This window comes from Pinus tabuliformis, chromosome 1_2 (assembly GCF_031772625.1).
Source record: "Pinus tabuliformis cultivar Carrire ecotype Pingquan chromosome 1_2, CPIR1, whole genome shotgun sequence".
Taxonomy (NCBI): Eukaryota; Viridiplantae; Streptophyta; class Pinopsida; order Pinales; family Pinaceae; genus Pinus; species Pinus tabuliformis.
The window spans coordinates 486,677,861-486,698,140 of NC_142298.1; the positions used below are offsets into that span (position 1 = coordinate 486,677,861).

The 20,280-nt window shown below is 35.8% G+C and overlaps 1 long non-coding RNA gene across 1 annotated transcript in view; it reads right to left on the bottom strand.

Moving 5' to 3' along the window:
* Window positions 1–12,632: 12,632 nt before the first annotated feature.
* LOC149206458 (uncharacterized) overlaps window positions 12,633–20,280 on the bottom strand; it is a 25,603-nt gene continuing 17,955 nt past the window's right edge. The window contains exons 2-3 of the long non-coding RNA XR_016252549.1: window positions 12,872–14,642; window positions 12,633–12,820 (exon numbers count right to left, since the gene is read on the bottom strand). This is a non-coding gene — a long non-coding RNA (uncharacterized LOC149206458). The remainder of the gene's footprint in view (window positions 12,821–12,871; window positions 14,643–20,280) is intronic.

The window sequence follows — 20,280 nt, forward strand, 5'->3', positions numbered from 1 at the left end:
CATTGGAAATTTAGGAAATATAAACTCTGCCAAATCTTTATAGATTTCTTTGGAGTGAGAAAGATCTGTTAAGGATTTTACACTAATAGTTTCTATGATTCTGAAAAATGAAGGTAAAATCTTGGATTGATATTATCGAGATGGTTACATTCTCGGTCAAAAATTCATTTCTATTTCGTAAATGATCTGAAATTGTATTTCAAAGATTACTTTTCTTCTCTAAATATATATGGACCGAGTTTTGCAGAGGTGAAATCTGTGCAAAGAACAATGCTCCAAGTACACCAACGAAGGGTTTACTGCAGATTCTTTAGGGAAACAAAACAAATCTTACAACATTTCCTCCTTTCATCCGCAAGAAAGTAATTTGGGGCTTTTACTTGGTTTAGCTGGATGTTCTCTAAAACTGCGGACGAATTTCGGACTCCACGAGCACCATAAGGTTTCCGGCTGGCGAGCACGATAAGGTTTGCAAACAGATTGAGTAGGAAGCTTGCAGTGCTGGCAAGTATTAGTATCGTTGTTTTAAATTCTGCTTGGTGCATATAATTTCCAAATGAATCCGAAAGAGACTGTAATTATGATGAATTCAAGAGAGAATTATAGGATATAACTTGTGCCATTTTGGTTATTTTTCTTAAAAAATTTCATATGCCTTCTTTTCCCAAACTTCTCGAAGAACGTTTAAACATTCCAAAGTAAATATTCGATTAAATATTTGCGCTACAAAATTTCTTTGCTTTTAAGAACTGCAACTTTCTTTTCTACATCTGAAGTCATTGGAAATTTAGGAAACTCTATAAACTCTGCCAAATCTTTATAGCTTTCTTTGGAGTAGAAAGATCTGTTAAGGATTTTACACTAACAGTTTCTTTGTTTCTGAAAAATGAAGGTAAAATCTTGGATTGATATTATCTAGATGGTTACATTCTCGGTCAAAAACTCATTTCTATTTCATAAATGATTTGAAATTGTATTTCAAAAATTACTTTTATATTTTAAAAATTAATTTTCTTCTCTGAATATATATGGACCGAGTTTTGCAAAGGTGAATTCTGCGCAAAGAACAGCGCTCCAAGTGCTCCAACAAAGTGTTTACTGCAATTATTTAGGGAAACGAAACATATCTTACAACTTTTCCTCCATAATTCAAATGTTGTACTTAATGCTTTGCTACCAAAATTCTAAAACACAGGGCAAGAGCAGAGTATCTTTGATACAAGTTCGATAAATAACAAATATTTAAATACATCCACACCAAAAATTGCACACAAAAGATTTGATAGGGAGAGAAAATTCAGATAGATTGTTGTTCATTAAAACATGAGTAGACAAACAATTTCTTTAATGAGATACACACTCACGCAGGTTCTACGAACCATTCATGCCCAGTCTAGCTTTGGAGCTTTCCTGTTTCTTCTCAAAACGTGTACAGCCTTATCGAGAGTAACTTCATTATGGCATTGAAAATTCCTCACTCGCCATACTTGTCCTTCTTGGATTTCGAACTCCACGAGCACCACAAGGTTTCCGGCTGGCGAGCATGATAAGGTCCGCAGACAGATTGAGTAGGAAGCTTGTAGTGCTGGCAAGTATTAGTATTGTTGTTTTAAATTCTGCTTGGAGCATATAATTTCCAAATGAATCTGAAAGAGACTCTAATTATGATGAATTCAAGAGAGAATTATAGGATATAACTTGCGCCATTCTGCCAAATCTTTATAGCTTTCTTTGGAGTAGAAAGATCTATTAAGGATTTTACAATAACAGTTTCTTTGTTTCTGAAAAATGAAGGTAAAATCTTGGATTGATATTATCTAGATGGTTACATTCTCGGTCAAAAACTCATTTCTATTTCGTAAATGATCTGAAATTGTATTTCAAAAATTACTTTTCTTCTCTAAATATATATGGACCGAGTTTTGCAGAGGTGAAATCTGCGTAAAGAACAACGCTCCAAGTGCTCCAACAAAGTGTTTACTGCAATTCTTTAGGGAAACGAAACATATCTTACAATTATTCCTCCATAAATCAAATGTTGTACTTAATGCATTGCTACCGCAATTCTAAAACACAGGGCAAGAGCAGAGTATCTTCGGTACAAGTTCGATAAATAACAAATATTTAAATACATCCACACCAAAAATTGCACACAAAAGATTTGATAGGGAGAGAAAATTTAGATAGATTGTTTTTCATTAAAACATGAGTAGACAAACAATTTCTTTAATGAGATACACACTCACGCAGGTTCTACAAACCATTCACGCCCAGTCTAGCTTTGGAGCTTTCATGTTTCTTCTCAAAACGTGTACAACCTTATCGAGAGAAACTTCATTACGACATTGAAAATTCCTCGTTGGCCATACTTGTCCTTCCTGGATTTTGGATTCCACGAGCACCATAAGGTTTCCGGCTGGCGAGCACGATAAGGTCCGCATACAGATTGAGTAGGGTTTTAAATTCTGCTTGGTGCATATAATTTCCAAATGAATCTAAAAGAGACTGTAATTATGATGAATTCAAGAGAGAATTATAGGATATAACTTGCGCCATTTTGGTTATTTTTCTTAAAAAATTTCATATGCCTTCTTTTCCCAAACTTCTCGAAGAAATTTTAAAGATTTCAGAGTAAATATTCGATTAAATTTTCGCGCTACAGAATTTCTTTGCTTTTAAGAACTACTACTTTCTTTTCTACATCTGAAGTCATTGGAAATTTAGGAAACTCTATAAACTCTGCCAAATCTTTATAGCTTTCTTTGGAGTAAAAAGATCTATTAAGGATTTTACACTAACAATTTCTTTGATTCTGAAAAATGAAGGTAAAATCTTGGATTGATATTATCTAGATGGTTACATTCTCGGTCAAAAACTCATTTCTATTTCATAAATGATCTAAAATTGTATTTTAAAAATTACTTTTCTTCTCTGAATATATATGGACCGAGTTTTGCAGAGGTGAAATCTGCGTAAAGAACAGCGCTCCAACAAAGTGTTTACTACAATTGTTTAGGGAAACGAAACAGATCTTACAATGTTTCCTCCATAAATCAAATGCTATACTTAATGCTTTACTACCGCAATTCTAAAGCACAGGGCAAGAGCAGAGTATCTTCGGTACAAGTTTGATAAATAACAAATATTTAAATACATCCACACCAAAAATTGCACACAAAAGATTTGATAGGGAGAGAAAATTCAGATAAATAAGTGGAGCGAAAATTCAGATAGATTGTTTTTCATTAAAACATGAGTAGACAAACAATTTCTTTAATGAGATACACACTCACACAGGTTCTACGAACCATTCACGCCCAATCTAGCTCCAGAGCTTTCCTGTTTTAGTGCAAAACGTCTACAACCTTATTGAGAGAAACTTCATTACGGCATTGAAAATTCCTCGCTGGCCATACTTGTCCTTCCTGGCTTCACCAACGACATTATTCTCTCTAATAGTTCTTTTCTTGCTAGGGTCGCTACCGAGGGTTCCATGTTTTCCTTTTCATATCCACAGGCTCGGTTATAATTTATGTCTTTTTCGTACCACTGCCACAGCTAATACCCATGGCCATAATGTTTTAGTGAATTCAAACAGTAATTGTGTCTTTATTATGTCCTTTCACACTTTCTTCGGATGAAATTCAATAAAATTGGAATCACTCTCAAATATCCAAAAATATTTAAGCCGTAAGGCGTTCCCTCTGAAATCAACTCCCCTCTTTGCCCACCTGTCATCCTAGTACACCATAGGATCCTCTGTTAGATGATTGCAAAAATTTCAACCATTTGATCAGAATGGTTACAAAATGGTTACAAATTCGTTTGGGAAACGGTTTGTGCACTGGTCAGCATAACCGATTACAACGTGGTATCTTGAATTCATCAAGCGTGGTGAGCTTCCTTCTTTACTTACGATAAGGGCAGGCTGTTCAACGACAAATTTGTTTGGGAAACGGTTTGCGCATTGGTCAGCATAACTGATTACAACGTGGTATCTTGAATTCATGAGGCATGGCGAGCCTCCTTCTTTACTTACGATAAGGGCAGGCTATTCGAAGACAGGGAAAGAGCAGTCGAGAATGTTTTTATACAGGTTATGTATATAAATCATGGCGATGGCGATGGCCAGGGGGAGCTTGACACTGAAATTGTCTATGCAGCGCGTTGTGGCCATGGAAAATCAGGCATGGCGAGCCTCCACCTCTGCCTATGCCGATGCGTAAACTTATATGGATTCTGATGCTGCCAGACATCAATCTCAATTTGGATAGTGAGCTCCTTCGTCCATGTCTTTTGTGCCCTTCGTTGTTGTGGCTACTCCATCTACAACTGGTTTTCCTTTTGTCCTAGCTCTTGCCTATGTGAGGTGCAATGTTGTCTCAATCTCTCATTCGCCACTACAATTTCATGACATTATTGCAATGGGGAATGCTATTTGGGGTGATACTCTGATTAGTACTTTAATCCAAGACTATCAATTTCCACCAGGTATTTTAATATTTGTAAAGTTAAACCATAAATGGTTTTCCAAGTTCTTTAACATTTTTTATTTTAATATTCATGTTGATGATCGACATTATGTAATTAAGAAAATACAACGATGAAGAATTTATTTCTTGTTGTACGTTTGATTGGATTAGCTATAAAAACCACTTAAGATCGGTTTTGCATAACATTTGTATGTATCAAGCTAATACAACTTGAAATAATTCATTCCTCGTGCACATTTGAGTGGATTGAATTAATGTATATTCATCACATGAATATTGTTTTATGGGATTTTGCATATTTTAAATAATGGGATCTTTAACCCTGATCGAACTCGTGAGGTGAAACAGATTAGAAATAATTATCATCACGTTACCATCACGATCAAGGGAGACACATATGTGAAGGTGCCCACCGTAAATAAATGACCGGATTGGTCAATGCTATTTAATAAAAAGTATAAGACAAGGCTATTTCATGAGAAACTAACATATTTGATGTCTTGTTTATAAACTAAAATATTTGATGGTTTGTTAGACACCTAATCCTCAATGGGTTAGTGTGGAAGCCGAATAGACAAAAGGACGTCCAAGAGACCTTGAGATGTGGAACCCAACGATCAAACCATGTACTATAAATGTATATCATTTGTTAATAAAAATGTATTCTCATGTTTTATCTTTCAGATTATGTTGCTGCCCATGTGTGTTTAACATAGTATCAGAGCAGGCGTATTCCTGCCCTACATAATTACTTTGAGCCATTTGTTTTATGGCCTTTATGTGCAGATCATTTTTGCCATCAATTCTGCATTTCATGAATATTATCTCACCTAAATTTTAGCTGCAACTTGTTATTTCTCCAGTGCCATTTTTATTCACCTGCCTTCAAAAAACGCTCCTTGCTCAGACCTGCCATCTCTGCCCTAGCAAGAATGCACCTCTGACTTATCATTGTTGGCACATTTTTTTGTATGCGTGTAACGTCTCTCGGTTTTCCAGAACTGGAGCGCTGAATCCCTATGATGACTGGCCAGCTCCTGGCATCGAATCTCTATGATGAATGCCTAGCTTCCACAGAGAAATGCCTAAATTTGTAACATTGCTTCGTTGATTGAGTTGAACACTATTCCAACCTTCCTAGGCACATTTGATATCATACTACATTTCCATTTTTAGTGATTCCTGCAACGTTTTCTGTGCGATGAGAATTGTTCGTCCTTCCCTTCATCCTCCGGGTATCCAAGATTTTCACCACACAACGTAGAAATTTGCTTCTCAACATGCTTTCTTCGCTTCAAACAATTGACGTTCCAGGGAAATAATTCTCCATCGTTGCTATTCCAATGCACATTCCATAGTTTGAATTATCGATCGATTCTGCCCTGCTATCTCTGATACTTGTTTTCGCACTGAATCTATCTTGGTCCCAGCATATTATGTATTTACATGAGCCAACAACAAGGATTGCACCTACAACATTTGATACACAAATTGTTTGTTAAAATACTACAGTGGACCAAACCATACAAACTCAGGACTCTTTGTGGTTTTCTCTAAGTTATTCCGGTTGAGTTTCTTACAGTGGACTATTGTTTTTCTTTGAAAAAAGTGGCAAGATCAGAGAATATTGATATATGAGCATTCAAGTCCTGTCCATGACATGGTGTTATAGTTGTTGAAGTTTTGATAGCCATAATTTCTTCTTTGAAAGTGAAGGAGCATTTGAAGGATCCAAGCAAGTTTGCAGTTGCTGCTGCCCTAATTGTGGCATTGTATTTAAAACTCACTATAGTTTTTATCTACATATATATGCATTGATTCCTTGATTCAACTGCCGCATAAGAGTTTGGTGGGTTGTATAAAGGCAATGATTGCTTTGACAAATAAAAGTAATCTTTTGTGAAGAAAAGTTTAGTGGTTGTATTGTCACAACATAGTGCTAGTCATATTTTTATGTAATGGATTGTAATTGGTGTTTGTTGGTTGCACACTGATCATTTGCTGCACATTTATAAAGGCTATCACTGTGTACTGTGAGTGGGTATTACTTTTCTGCATTGAGTAGTAGTTGTGATCAGTTTTTAAGGTGTAAATATGACATTGAAGAAAAAATGGCCAGAATCAATGAAATATTAGAGTTCCTCAAAACTCTCATATTGTTTACTACTCATGATACATTAAAAGTCAACAAAGTTTCTCTCATAGACATTCAGGTCTGTCTACAAAATTCACAAGAGAAAATTGATTTTTTGTAGCTCGAATCTCAGCTACAACAAGAAGAATTAAAACAGAGGAGTCATTTTGAACATGTTTCTGTTCAGAACATTGAGACTGCAACCCATCAGAAGCAAGTCAATAATGTTACAGTTGGTTCAGATTTAGTACCCAATAAATAGCAGTTGTACATGTAGATGCAGAAGTTCTGTTTGCACTTTCCAAGTCCATCATCAAACCTTGGGAACAGCTTGTCCACAACAAGCACAAAACTGGTCTTAGATATGACAAGGACTTATCGTTTCATATTCCAGACTACTCAAAACCAATTCAATTTCAAACTGCTGGATTTCTTGAGGATGATTCATCTTCACCTGTTCTTCATGACAGTTCACCTTCAGCTGTTTTAAATTTTGGTCCTCTTCCACAGCAACAACAACAACAGATTGTGAAATGCCAACATTGTCACTGAGTTGACCATTTGAAAGATCACTGTTTTGATCTTCATCCATTTTATCACTGTCATAAAACCACCCATTCTTCACACAGATGCTTCAAAAACAAACGCCCTACAAGAACAAAGATTCATCCTGGATGGATCACTTTTTGGCAATGGGCATCAACAGCCAAGAAAATATTCCAATCACATGTCAAAACTTGTTCTAGAGTATTGAACAGTCCTGTAGTTGAGTTTTCTCCATCATCTCACCTTGTATTTGACAAGGGCGGAAATGATGGTCATCTACAAGCTTCAAAGCCACATCAAGCGAGCCTGAGCCACAACCTGCCAGACCAGTTTCAGAGTTGTAGCCAGAAACAAAGATGCCCCTGAGTGTGCCTTCAGTTCGTAATCTGGGACACTTCCTCTAGCAAAAGACTTCAGCTTCTTGCCACCTTCAGAAGAATTCCAGGAACAAAATTAGGGACACTTCCTCTAGCAGAAAACTTCAGCTTCTTGCCAGTTTTGGAAGATTTCCAGGAATTGCATTAAGCATTCTAGAGTTGTTGGTCATCCTTAAACCATCACAGGTTGAGACTTCCCTTTTCAAGTTGAAGTTCTCCCTTTTATGCGGGGTGAGACCTCCCTTTCATGGTGGAAGGTTTTCCTTTTCAAAACAATAGGAACACTTCTCTAGCAGAGGACTTCAACTTCTTGCTAGTTGTGGAAGAGTTCTGGGAACTGCACTAAGCGTTCCAGTGTTGGTGGTCATCCTTAAACCACCGCCCTTTATACCAACATTTGAGAGAGCACATTCAGCCTAGTGCTGCCATGCATTTTTACACATTTTGTATTACAGCTCTCTTCCTGAACTCATACAAAACCCTTCGGATTAGGGGGGGGAATGTTGGACAACTAATCCTCAATGGGTTAGTGTGGAAGCCGAATAGACAAAAGGAAGTCTAAGAGACCTTGGGATGTGGAACCCAACGGTCAAACCATGTACTATAAATGTATATCATTTGTTAATAAAAATGTATTCTCATGTTTTATCTTTGAGATTATGTTGCTGACCATGTGTGTTTAACAGTTTGTTCTATCTTGTTTAATATATATTGAAGTTTATTATCAAGTCCAGAAAAAATTAAAAAATAATAACTAAATTCATCATAAGTAAAGAGTATTTTTAATTTTTGGTACCATTACAACGAATGAATTCCATTTCAAACTCTGAGAGAAGGAGAAATTCATAATAACAAAGTACATAAAACAAGAAAATGATAATATGCACAGTTAAATATTGGTTCAGACAACCCATGGAATGGAATTCATTGAATTTACAAACGAACATATGCAATGGAATTCATGGAATTTACAAACGAACATATGCTGCAAAATAAAATCAAATGAGATAATAATATTTACATTGCTCTGCATTTAAACTTAAATTTCCACCCCGACCTACCGGGTACTGTCAACGGTCCATGTTTTAGCTTTTTCATCTCATGGCTTAAATTGGATTAAGCTTTAAAATGTTATTTTAATTAATATTTTTAAATATAAATTTCTCATTTATTTAAAAAATAAAATATTTGCACACTGTCAACAGTCCATGTTTTATCTTTTTCATTTCATGGCTTAAATTGGATTAAGCTTTAAAATGTTATTTTAATTAATATTTTTAAATATAAATTTTTCATTTATTTAAAAAATAAAATATTTGCATTCTTCAATTTATGCCTTACGGCGTTTCCTTTGCAACATCTGATGCAAATGCTAGTTATAATCTTTTACACACCACTTTCAATTGTCATAATCTAAACAATATATAAATTTGACATTTTTAAGAAGAGAAATCAGCATTTTTCATTTAAAATTCATCAAAAAAAACAATCAATAGATGGAATTGCAGATATCAATTGTTATGCAAAGTTAGACTCCAATAAGTGTATATATCTCAGAAGCTAAATCCATGTTATATATCTCGGAAGCTAAATCTATTTTAACATCAAACATTCAAAATTGCAAATTCATATTGCAAATATATATATAAAAATTTGGAGTACATGCTAACTATAGTATATATAGTATATAGTATAAAATCCAAGTCTCCTACTAAAACTTTCAGTTAGCATACATTAATCTGCTCAAGATTGTACCACATCACCTGTGAGACCAAACTTTCCCACCTAAGCACCATGTACTTTGCTCTTTTACATTATAAAACCCTAGTCAATGGGAGCTTTGCTTAACAATCTCTCATACTCCCCATAGATGTTCAAATCCCTCAAATGTATCATTTTACATAATTAAAAGTTACGTGCAATTCACAAGCAACTTTGACAAAATAAATAACTCCCGGCTACAACTACTATACTTAATTAAAGGGGTCATTCTAAAGTATTGTAGCCAGCGCTATTTATTTCCATATATCAGAGAAGTTAAAGAGGTCATTCTAAAGCAGTGTTGATAATATCGGTATCTGGAAAATATCGACGAGGGTCCAGAAAATATCTTATCAACAATATCGGTGAAAATATCAGCAAAATAATGGCAAATATCAGCAAACATAAAAAAAAATGCATAATATAGTCATTTTTTTTTTTTTTCAGGTTTTTAAACATATAAAGCAATAACAACATGAAATAAACACATTGGCACATAAATATGAAAAACAATGATATATATGATGTCAAATAGAGATGATACATCAAAGGCGATACCAAATCCTATTGATCCCTGATAATTGTCCATTCAAGAACTCAAATGTGGAGAACCAATACATAATAACATCACATATATAGAAGTATCTCATCATCACGAGTTATATGTATCATAACAAATAAAACCAGCAGCTATCTATCTGAAATCACTACCCTCTCCCCCTTTTACAGGAAAACATGATGGGTTGCTTGCCATGCCTGCCCCTGGTAGTAGAAGGCCCTGACCCTGCCTCTGCACCTAATGTCAAACACTGAGTGCTAGGTATGGGGCTATGCTCTCCTATATCTATAGCAGATGGTCTTGATGTTGATGCTCCCGCAATGTCCTCCTCCTCCTCCTGCTCCTCCTCTGAGTGCTGCTGCTCCTTCGACTCCAAGTCCTCTTGCTGCCCCTGTTCTAATGGATCATCTGCCACTGGCTCTAACCATGAAGGTGACTCCTCTAAGATGGGCTTATCAGACTCCACCCTCTACGGAAACAATACATCAATATTGTCTAAGGAAATGGCATCTGGATCCATTGGTGATTTTATTTGCCTCACTCGAAGTCGGATGTTGTAATGCACATACAGCAAATCGTTGAAGCGTGCGAACTCCAACCTGTAAGAGTGTCAAAAAAAGTAATGAGTCTTGACTCTTGACATTCGAAGGTCATAAATTAAAAATTAAAAATTACAATAAGTGTAATTGCTCAACAGAAGGCTGGAGCTCAAAGTTATACCTGTTGCGCTTTTTGGCGTGTATTTTCTCAAATACACTCCAATTGCGCTCACACCCTGAAGAGCTACATGTTCGACTCAAAATTCGTATGGCCAATTTCTGCAAATTTGGTGCCCTTGCACCATAGCTTCGCCACCAAATATCTACAACAAAATAATGAAATAAAAAATTCAAAAACTTAAAACATAATTAAACTTTCAAATAAAATGTCATAATTGAATTTAAAAAAAATAGAATTATAAGGAAATTCTAAATTGAAAATTCTAATTTCTAATGAGTGATGACTTGTCACTTATGTGGCATGAAGAGGGTCCTTTCCCTAATAGCATCATCAAAGCCAAATAGGCCAACACAATCCCGATAAGACTGTATCTCATGATTGATTTTGCTACGAAACTCAAGATCAGGTACCATCCTCTAAATACAGGAATGAAGCCCTTCCATCACCTCGCCATCAAAATCAAAGTTGCATTTATATGAAAATGCGGGGTTGAGGAAGAGTGCTGCTGCATGAATGGGTCGATGAAGCATCCTTGTCCACCGACTATCAATCACATCCCATAACATCATCAGCCTACCAAGGCCAACAGAACCCTTGTCCGCATAATAGGAACGAATGGCCTCCTTGGCTCTATCCATGCCCTCATACAAATAAGCCATTGCAGGCTTCTCTCCATCCACCAATCTAAGAACCTTTACTATGCACATGCTTCTTCTACTCCATGCCAAAATGTCTTAGAGTACACCATTTTTGCAATGGCTTTCTCGTCATGTCTCCTGTTGTATCTACAATTACGCCAATCATCAAACACAAACATTTGCTTCAACTCGAACTGACATTGAAGCAAACACTTAAGAGTAATAAAGTTTGTGGCAAAACATGTGATGGCAGGACGCCGAAACTCCTTGTTTCTGGTGAACCTCCTCATGAGACTAAGAACAAAAGCATGGTTATAAATAAACTTGGGGATGCTCCTAACCATATCAACCGCCTCCTTGATGAAGGAGAGTTTCCCCATATCCTCAAGCAACAAATCGAGACAATGTGCTACACACGGAGTCCAGAACAATGTGGGATGCCTCTCCATAAGCATTTTGCCGGCAGACACATAATTAGCTGCATTCTCTGTTATGACTTGCACCACATTCTACACACCAATCTCCTGAATGAACCCATCTAACAACTCACATATCGTTGTTGCATCTTTGATATGTTCTGATGCATCCAACGAATTTAATAAACATGGTACCTTTAGGACAATGTATCAAGAAATTTAAAAGGGGTCCCAACCTTCCTATCTGTCCAACCATCAGACATCATTGTGCATCCAATAACTTCCCATGTCTTTTTCAACTCCGCCAATCTAGAGTTGATGTCCTGCTTTTCTGCTTGATGAATTGGCCCCTGCAACTCCTCATATGTGGCACTTTTGTACCCTGAGCCCACAACAGCAATAGCATCACACATTAGCTGTCAAAATGGATTTGTTTTGGTGATGCTGAGAGGTAAGTCGCTCCAGAAAATACACCTCCCCATGACTCTATCTGCTTCTTGCTTCTCCTTCTTTTTAACAAGTGATTTTATGCCAGGTTGTGCTCCAGGTCCTGTTTGTGGAACAAAAAATGATGACCTCGCAGTCGCACTAGCAGTAGTAGGTGATGGTGTGCCAGCCGTGAAGCCCCTCCCACTAGGGCCACTACCCTCAACATCAAAATCAAGAGAAGATATCCCGAAAGATCTACCTGCACGTTCAGCTTTGTTTCTTTCTGCCTCTTCCTTCTTTCTGTCCTTTTCATCAATTGCTTCAAGAGCTTTTTGTATAAGCTCCGGACTAGAAACTGTACAAACCCCAACATCATGTCCACCGAGTCTAGCAAGATGTTATTTCAGTCGTGTAACCCCACCTGTCATCCTGGTCCCACACAATTTGCATGTAAGATATGCACAATTTGTCCCACCATCAGGCTTCCCATACTCCCAAAATGGGTCCAAGGCTTTTGGCATATTCGTATTTTGTAGTGGGTTAACTCAAACCTAGGGCACCAAAAAAAAATTGGAATTAGTAACTTAATAAGTAATACTAATAACCACATCATTTTACAAAACAATGTTTTTGCTACATTATTTGCAAATTTGCAATTTTGCAATGTGAATTGGAAATTGAAAATTCATTTGAAATTTCATAAATTCATACATAGAATTTACTTTTAGAAATAGGCAAACAGTAAACCTACTTCACTGTTCACAACTTCATACTTTTAGAAATAGGCAAACAGTAAACCTACTTCACTGTTCACAACTTCACATTGCACAATAAAAAACTAATTTCTAAGGTGAAGAAATTTTATAGAGATGAACCCCTAATATATAATAAAATTAATAAATAGCCTCTGCAGCTATGAACTCAAAAAAAATGGAGTTTGCTCTCCAAATATGGAGAAAACTTGAAAACTTAAAAACTTAAAACCCTTGCATTTGCTCATGGGCATGAAAATCTTTTCAAATGGAAAAAAAAAATCAAGCAAAATGATTGTAAGCAAATAGGCAAGCAAGAACAATCCTAAAACTAACAAAAAATTCATTAAAATAAGGATTTATTTGAACATACCTATTAATGGAAGAAATTAAATTGTCTCATTGTTCTTGAAGCTTGGATCAATGAAATCTTCATTGTTGGTGGCGATAATAGCTATGGAACGCTCAAACCCTCCTTGGCAGCGAGCACATAGCTCTCCCCTTCCTTCTCCAGCAATCAAAAATGAAAATAATTGAAAAAAAACCAAAATCGGACTTTTATATCCCACGTGGAAATTTTTTACTATCACTGCGCGATATTTTGCCGAAATATCGGCAATATTTCAGAAATATTGCGATATTTTCGGGAGCAGAAAATATCGCGATATTTTCTCGGTGATATTTCGGCTCGCTGAAAATATCGCGATATTTACGAATATCGCCGATATTTCACCGATATTATCAACATTGTTCTAAAGTATTGTAGCCAGCTCTATTTATTTCCATATATCTGAGAGGTTAAAGGGGTCATTCTAAAGTTTTGTAGCCAGCTCTATTTATTTCCAAATATCAGAGAAGTTAAAGGGATCATTCTAAAGTATTGTAGCCAGCTATATTGCAGTGTATTATTTCCATATATTGGAGAAGGGTATGCGTGCTGCAGAGAGATAATAATAAGCGTATTATCAAAATAATATTAAGCGTATTTAAAAAAAGAAAATTGTAAAATATTGTGCCAAAAGTCCTTTTCATAAACCAAATATGCATGCCGACATTCTAGAAGAATCACATAATTGCAGGTGTTACCAACTTAGGTTGCAGAATATCCGTTAAATTCACAGAAAAAATATACTCCAAAACTAAACCAGTGTAGTATTTCTATTCTGTATTCGCAAGATTACAGCTAATGGGCAACTTAAAAAATGTCAACCTTGGATCAGAAAATGCCCATTTAAAGAGACCAACTATTTAAAGACCTTCACCTATATCATATGCACATTTGTCTGTAACAAAAATCTGGAAACCTTCATGTAAAGCTTTGCATAGAAATTTATAACAATATGTCATAGAAATGAAACTATCTGTACAAGTATTGCCTGTATATTTCGTTGCAAAAGAAAAACATTATATATGCAAGGGGCAAGGATGACCAGAACTGCTAATTTACCTTTCGAATAATTAGAAAACATTATCGCATGGCCTGTCAAATATAGAAGAAATAAAAGTTTACAAAAATTCATAAACATCAGAAGGCCAGTCATATTTTCAAGTATAACTAGTTATAACCCAGATTTAACTCTGCCAATACCATATCAAAGCATCCCACAGTCTGGTAAAGCATATTTCATCATCATTGCCTAGAGCTGCTAATTAACCTTTTGCGTAGTTGAAAAACATGATCGTTATGGCCAAACATAAATGAAAATATAGATATACTGAAACTCGTAAAAGACCATTGCTTGGTTCAATTATTGACCCTTGTCAAAAGGTCATTCAAAACTGAAGCACGGCATCAATTTCATCCCCTCCATCTGAAGCTGTTGCCATCAATGACATGCATCAAAAAATAAGCTTTACATATGTATGAAGAACCAATTTTTTCACACCACAAATTATATTGAGAAAGCAAATAACTGTAAAAACTCCATCTCAAGCTATTGCCACCAAAAAATAAGCTTGCTAACACAATGTCAAAGGTAAGAAGGATTTCCATATAATCCAAAATATATGTAATTTCGAACACCACAAATATACATGATGAAAAGTATTTTTCAGGGAAAGGGTAAAAAAAATAAAAAATAAAATGGAATCTAAAGATGAGCGTTGAGAAAAAGGATAAAAGGGTCCAGATTTTGCAAAAGCACAAGAAAGCAAATGAAAAAAGGCTTGGAGAACCATCACAAGGATACAAAAAGCAACCACTGAGTACACTATCCTTCAAGGTATAGAAATGAATTAAAAAACGAAGCCAGCTCGGACAACAAATATAAAGAAAGAGTAACGACATACAGTACCCTCCACTTAGGTCTCACCGTGAGAGTTTTACAACTAATCTCCAATATTGAAAGATATATATGTATCAAGTATTCAAATTTCACTAAACCCGTTGAAATATCCACTCAAAACATGGTCACTTTTTTAGTAGGGTAATGGGATTGAAAAATATTGCACGTTGCTACAGCAGTTACCTGCTATACTCCAAACATTTCACACTGAAGATCTTAGGAAAATAGACAGAAGAGAGACGAAACAAAATAAGTAAAATAATAACGTTTACAAGGAACAATATTATCATATTAGAAAACTTTTGAATAACATAAAATGTAGCTTTCCATTTACTCTCAGTTATGATGCCCATTCACATCAACACCACCACAACCACAATTTTTCTACAATTTACTATGCAGTTTCACATATAACATAATATGGTTGTGTTCTAAACTTTCTGTTCATCCTACTTTCTATTCATACTTCACAATAAAAAGAAAGTCAAGCTTAATAAATACTAATTCGTATTGCACTCCATGCCCTGAATGGAAGAGATGTGTCATCTCTGTAGGTAACACTAATAAACTAAATGAAAAGACGGGACTTGACGCCTAATGTAAAAAAGAACATAAGAAAAAAAGAGAAAAAAACACTTGAATGCCAATCATTAATTACCATGATGTCAAAAATTAAAAACAAACCAGTATGAGATTTAAACCTTGCTTAATAGACCAGGGTTAAGGTGAATGACAGATCTGTGAAAGTAGTTATTCTCAAACAAAACAAGAAAAATATGGATATTGATATGACACAGAATAAAAGATAGTATACTGATTAAAACTAACATGTACCTCCAACAAACATCAACAGCGAGAACATAAGACCGACCAAAACTCAGCAAAATGTCAGGTGACCTCCCCAACCATTTGACAAACTTTAAATACAAATACATATCTTGCTTAATGCATCAATTGTCCTGGAAACAAAAGAATACAAGATAAGTCAAAATATAGCTACATCTACACCATATACATGCAAGAATTCAAAATTGAGCAACACTATTTACTCAATACTCAAACTCTCTGCTCCCTGATGCAAGTATTTGCTCTACCACTTTTGCAGGCCCACATTTGGAGCACAGTAATGGCACCGTATTTTCCTGTACAGTGAATTTTTATGCCCCCATTCATGCCACCTGCCTTGTTTACCAACACAGATTCCAAACATGAGAAACGATGAACCCTATTAGTTGATGGAAAACCCTATTCCACTCATATCTAACCATGCAGCAGTTTCATGCAATACTTAGATGTGCAAAGCAATTGACAACCCAGCCTTCTCTATGGTTAGGACTTCGGACTTGAGAGCTCTGAATAGTCTTTGTGAACCATTAACTCTGTCTGGTTGGGACTTGAGAGCTCTGAATGGTCTTTGTAAACCAGTAATTTCAAGTTATTTCCCATCAAGTCAGAATGTTTGAACTTTGAACACACCACCATTACGCAGACATTGACAGCATAACATACCTGAATGTAGGGAATATAAGTACCTATCCAGATCAACTTCACAACCCAGGAAAAAAATAACCCAAAAAAATATCACCCTACACTTCAAAGCAAAACCAAAGGTTGTTTCTCGTGAAGGTATAGTTGATAGGTGATGCAATACGAAACTCAATTAAAATGAGATCGACAAAATAATATAACCAAAATTAGTAAATTACAATTCCAAAACTTCAAAAAGATAGAAATTGGAGTGTTTTCCACTGAGCTATCCTTAAAAATTTTAAATAACACATAATATTAGCTAATTTAATATCAGACCATTCAAAAAATATGATAGTCACATAAAGACAGAAGGAAAGCAAAAACTGTCAAAATTTTCAGAATGTCCAAGAAGAGAAAAAGTCACCAAACTCAGTAATAGTGACTATAATTATTTTTGGTTGAGAATAGCATTAATTCTCCAAGAAACAGAACCAGAATCATCACAGCAGTGACTACAGTTCAAACTTTGGACCCACATCCTTAATATTTATTATTAAGGCTCCACCAGTGGAGCTAACAAAAAGAAATTGCTCAAGCAAAATAAACATAAAATGTAAAACCTGAACGAGGTAAGGGTTACTTCTGCATACCAAAGGATTCTTTTAGGACCCCTATAAGTCCACCAGATGCCTCCTCACATCCCTTCAAGTGGTAGGTGCTTCAAAAAATCCAGTTAATCTATCTTAAAGTACCATGGTTGCAAAACTGATTCTAATGACTCTTTGTTGCCATGGTTGCAAGGGCTATTTGAATTGAGAGTTGTTTGACAGATGCAAACCTCCCAAGCCATGACAACAATGCACCATGCCTAATAATCACAATTTATTATAAATTTTCCTCCCCTCGGTGACGCTGTCCTTGTGTTCTTCAATCAAATAAATCAATTGCAGAATTTAATTTACAGAGAAATATAAATTCTGAACACAGCTACCATTACACACTAGCTGTAAAACAGTAAATAGCAGAAAAATAAATTAAAATTTAGCATACACATGCACAGATGATTTCTTCTTCTAAATCAGTTTTTCATTCCTTAAACAAAGTTTGCAAGGAAACTAGGAAACTATATTTTGCATGACTTGCAGGGGATCTCAATTCGGCTAAAGTTTGCATCAGCTAGGGATCGGAGAGTCTGCTATTTTGGTCAAGAATATAAACACTTCTTTCAAACCTCCTTTTGCAAATTTTCAAGAGCTAGGAATGTGGAAGTGTACACCAATGCAGGATCAGATCCCACATGCAGTAAATGAACAGGGACTCTCAGGGCAATCTGATGGAAGAGACCCATGCTTTTGAAAGAGCGCGCATACTTAATTCATTCAATGGAAAACAACAACTTGTAGAGGTTATTATGGGAGATTGATGAGGGCAAGCAACCATGGTAATGATGACACCTCAGATCAGATTCCTCAAGCAGCGAGTGAACAGTGAATCTCAGGGCAATCTGGTGGAAGAGACACATGCATTTGAAAGAGTGTGTATTCTTAATTCATTCAATGGAAAACAAAAACTTGCAGAGGTTATTATAAGATAATGATGACGGCAAGCAGCCATGGTAATGGCGACACCTTTGATTATGGATAATATGCATTTTCTGATGCGGGGCACATTGAAAGAGTTACACCTCATTTCTATCCTATTGTGGACAGCGTGGGGCATATTGAAGGAGTTACACCTCATTTCTATCCTATTGTGGACAGCATGTACATGCATGCTCAGGCCTAGGGAGCATTTTTCAAGGAGGCAGAATTCAAAAGTGTAAAAACTTCAGTGAAACGTGGTTGGAGCCCCTGAGATTGAATCTCAGGTTTGACTGTAATTACCAAACAGTCTGATATTGATGATGAAATCTTGAGTACTTGGTCTACAATTTTTCTCCTATTCTTGTGCATTGTACACTGTTAATGAATTTTCAGATGTCTATTCTTAGGTAGGAAACAAATACCTGCATGGGTAAAACTCCAGTTTGGGTAGAGGGTGCAGTTCGTAAGGAAAGGGACCCATGCTTGCATGTTCCAGTTCATCATCCAGTTGAGGTATACTCAACTGTCACACAGATCCATGCAGCTGGGCACACTAGGTGATTGGATGAGGGTTAGGGTTTGTTTGAGTTACGTTGAGCAAGGGTGCAGTTCATAAGGAAAGGGATCCATGCTTGCATGTTCCAGTTCATCATCCAACTGAGGTATACTTAACTGTCACAGATCCATGCAGCTGGGCACACTAGGTGATTGGATGAGGGTTAGGGTTTGTTTGAGTTACGTTGAGCAAGGGTGCAGTTCATAAGGAAAGGGATCCATGCTTGCATGTTCCAGTTCATCACCCAACTGAGGTATACTTAACTGTCACATGGATCCACGCTTGCATGTTCCAGTTCATCATCTAGTTGAGGTATACTTAACTGTCACATGGATCCATGCAGCTGGGCACACTAGTTGATTGGATGGGGGTTAGGGTTTGTTTGAGTTACCTTGAGAACTTCATGCATGTGACCAGATATATTGTATCTTCCTTTGCCTTCCTATTCTATAAAGAAAACACACAGCACGCCACTGTGTTGGTTAGCGATTTTTTGGTTTTCAGTTGTTATGATGTATTTTCTTCTTTCCATATTCCATAGAAGATAGATGTGATTGAGAGTTGAGATATGTGTACTCACTGTTTTTATTTTTCTGCAGTATATGTTTGTAGATTGTAGGATTCAAAGATTGATGTTTTGATAAGGTTTTTCCATTTGGTGTTGAAGTTACTTGGGACTTTTACAATTATAGTGAGTGAACAATTTGTTTACCATGGTCTAAAAGACATTACCATACTGGTATGCAAATAAAACTAGGCTTAACCAACACATTTAGCCAAAATTAACCATCACACTAACAAACTATAAGAACAAAAGAAATCCAATAACCTGAATCGCAAAGATGCCTTCAAGCTCATTCAACCTTAACAGCCCACCATCTATCACATTTCTGCCCATAAAGATCTCGCATACTTTGTTCCCTTGCCTTTGCTCCTCACTCCTCCCTCTCCCACTTTCCTTATCCCTTCAATAGATTTATTATTTTTTCAATCTCTTTGCTTCATCCTCTTCCTCATTCTTATTTCTCCATAACCATTCTGTCTTCTCCTATCTTTTGTTTAATCTATTTCCCTTTTCTTTACAATTCTATCCTTTCTCCCTCTTTTCAGTATTTACCTATCTTCTTATTATTTGACCCCTTCTTCCTAATTATTTTCATTATATAATTTTTTCAAGTTATTTAGGTACTTCTTTATGTTTTATTACCCTTGTACTTTCCCACGTGTTTCTCATTTACTTGTTGATTAACGCTTTTGGTTTATTTATTTCATTCACGTTTTCATTCATTATCAATGTCAAACTTTGTTAATTAGAATATTATTTTTAGTTACATTTTCTTGTTTACTCGTTCTCACCTTCAACGTCAATTCAATTTTAATTTTATTTTAGTTTAAAACTTTTTAATCTTCTTGTCTTTATGATTATTTTTCGTATGTTTAATAATACTCTCTTTACCTTTTTCTTACTATCGTTGAGTATTTATTGTGTTTCCTTTGACCCGATTTCTTAGCTACTTTTTACTAATATATTATTCAATCTCTGCTATCTTAAAAGACTTAT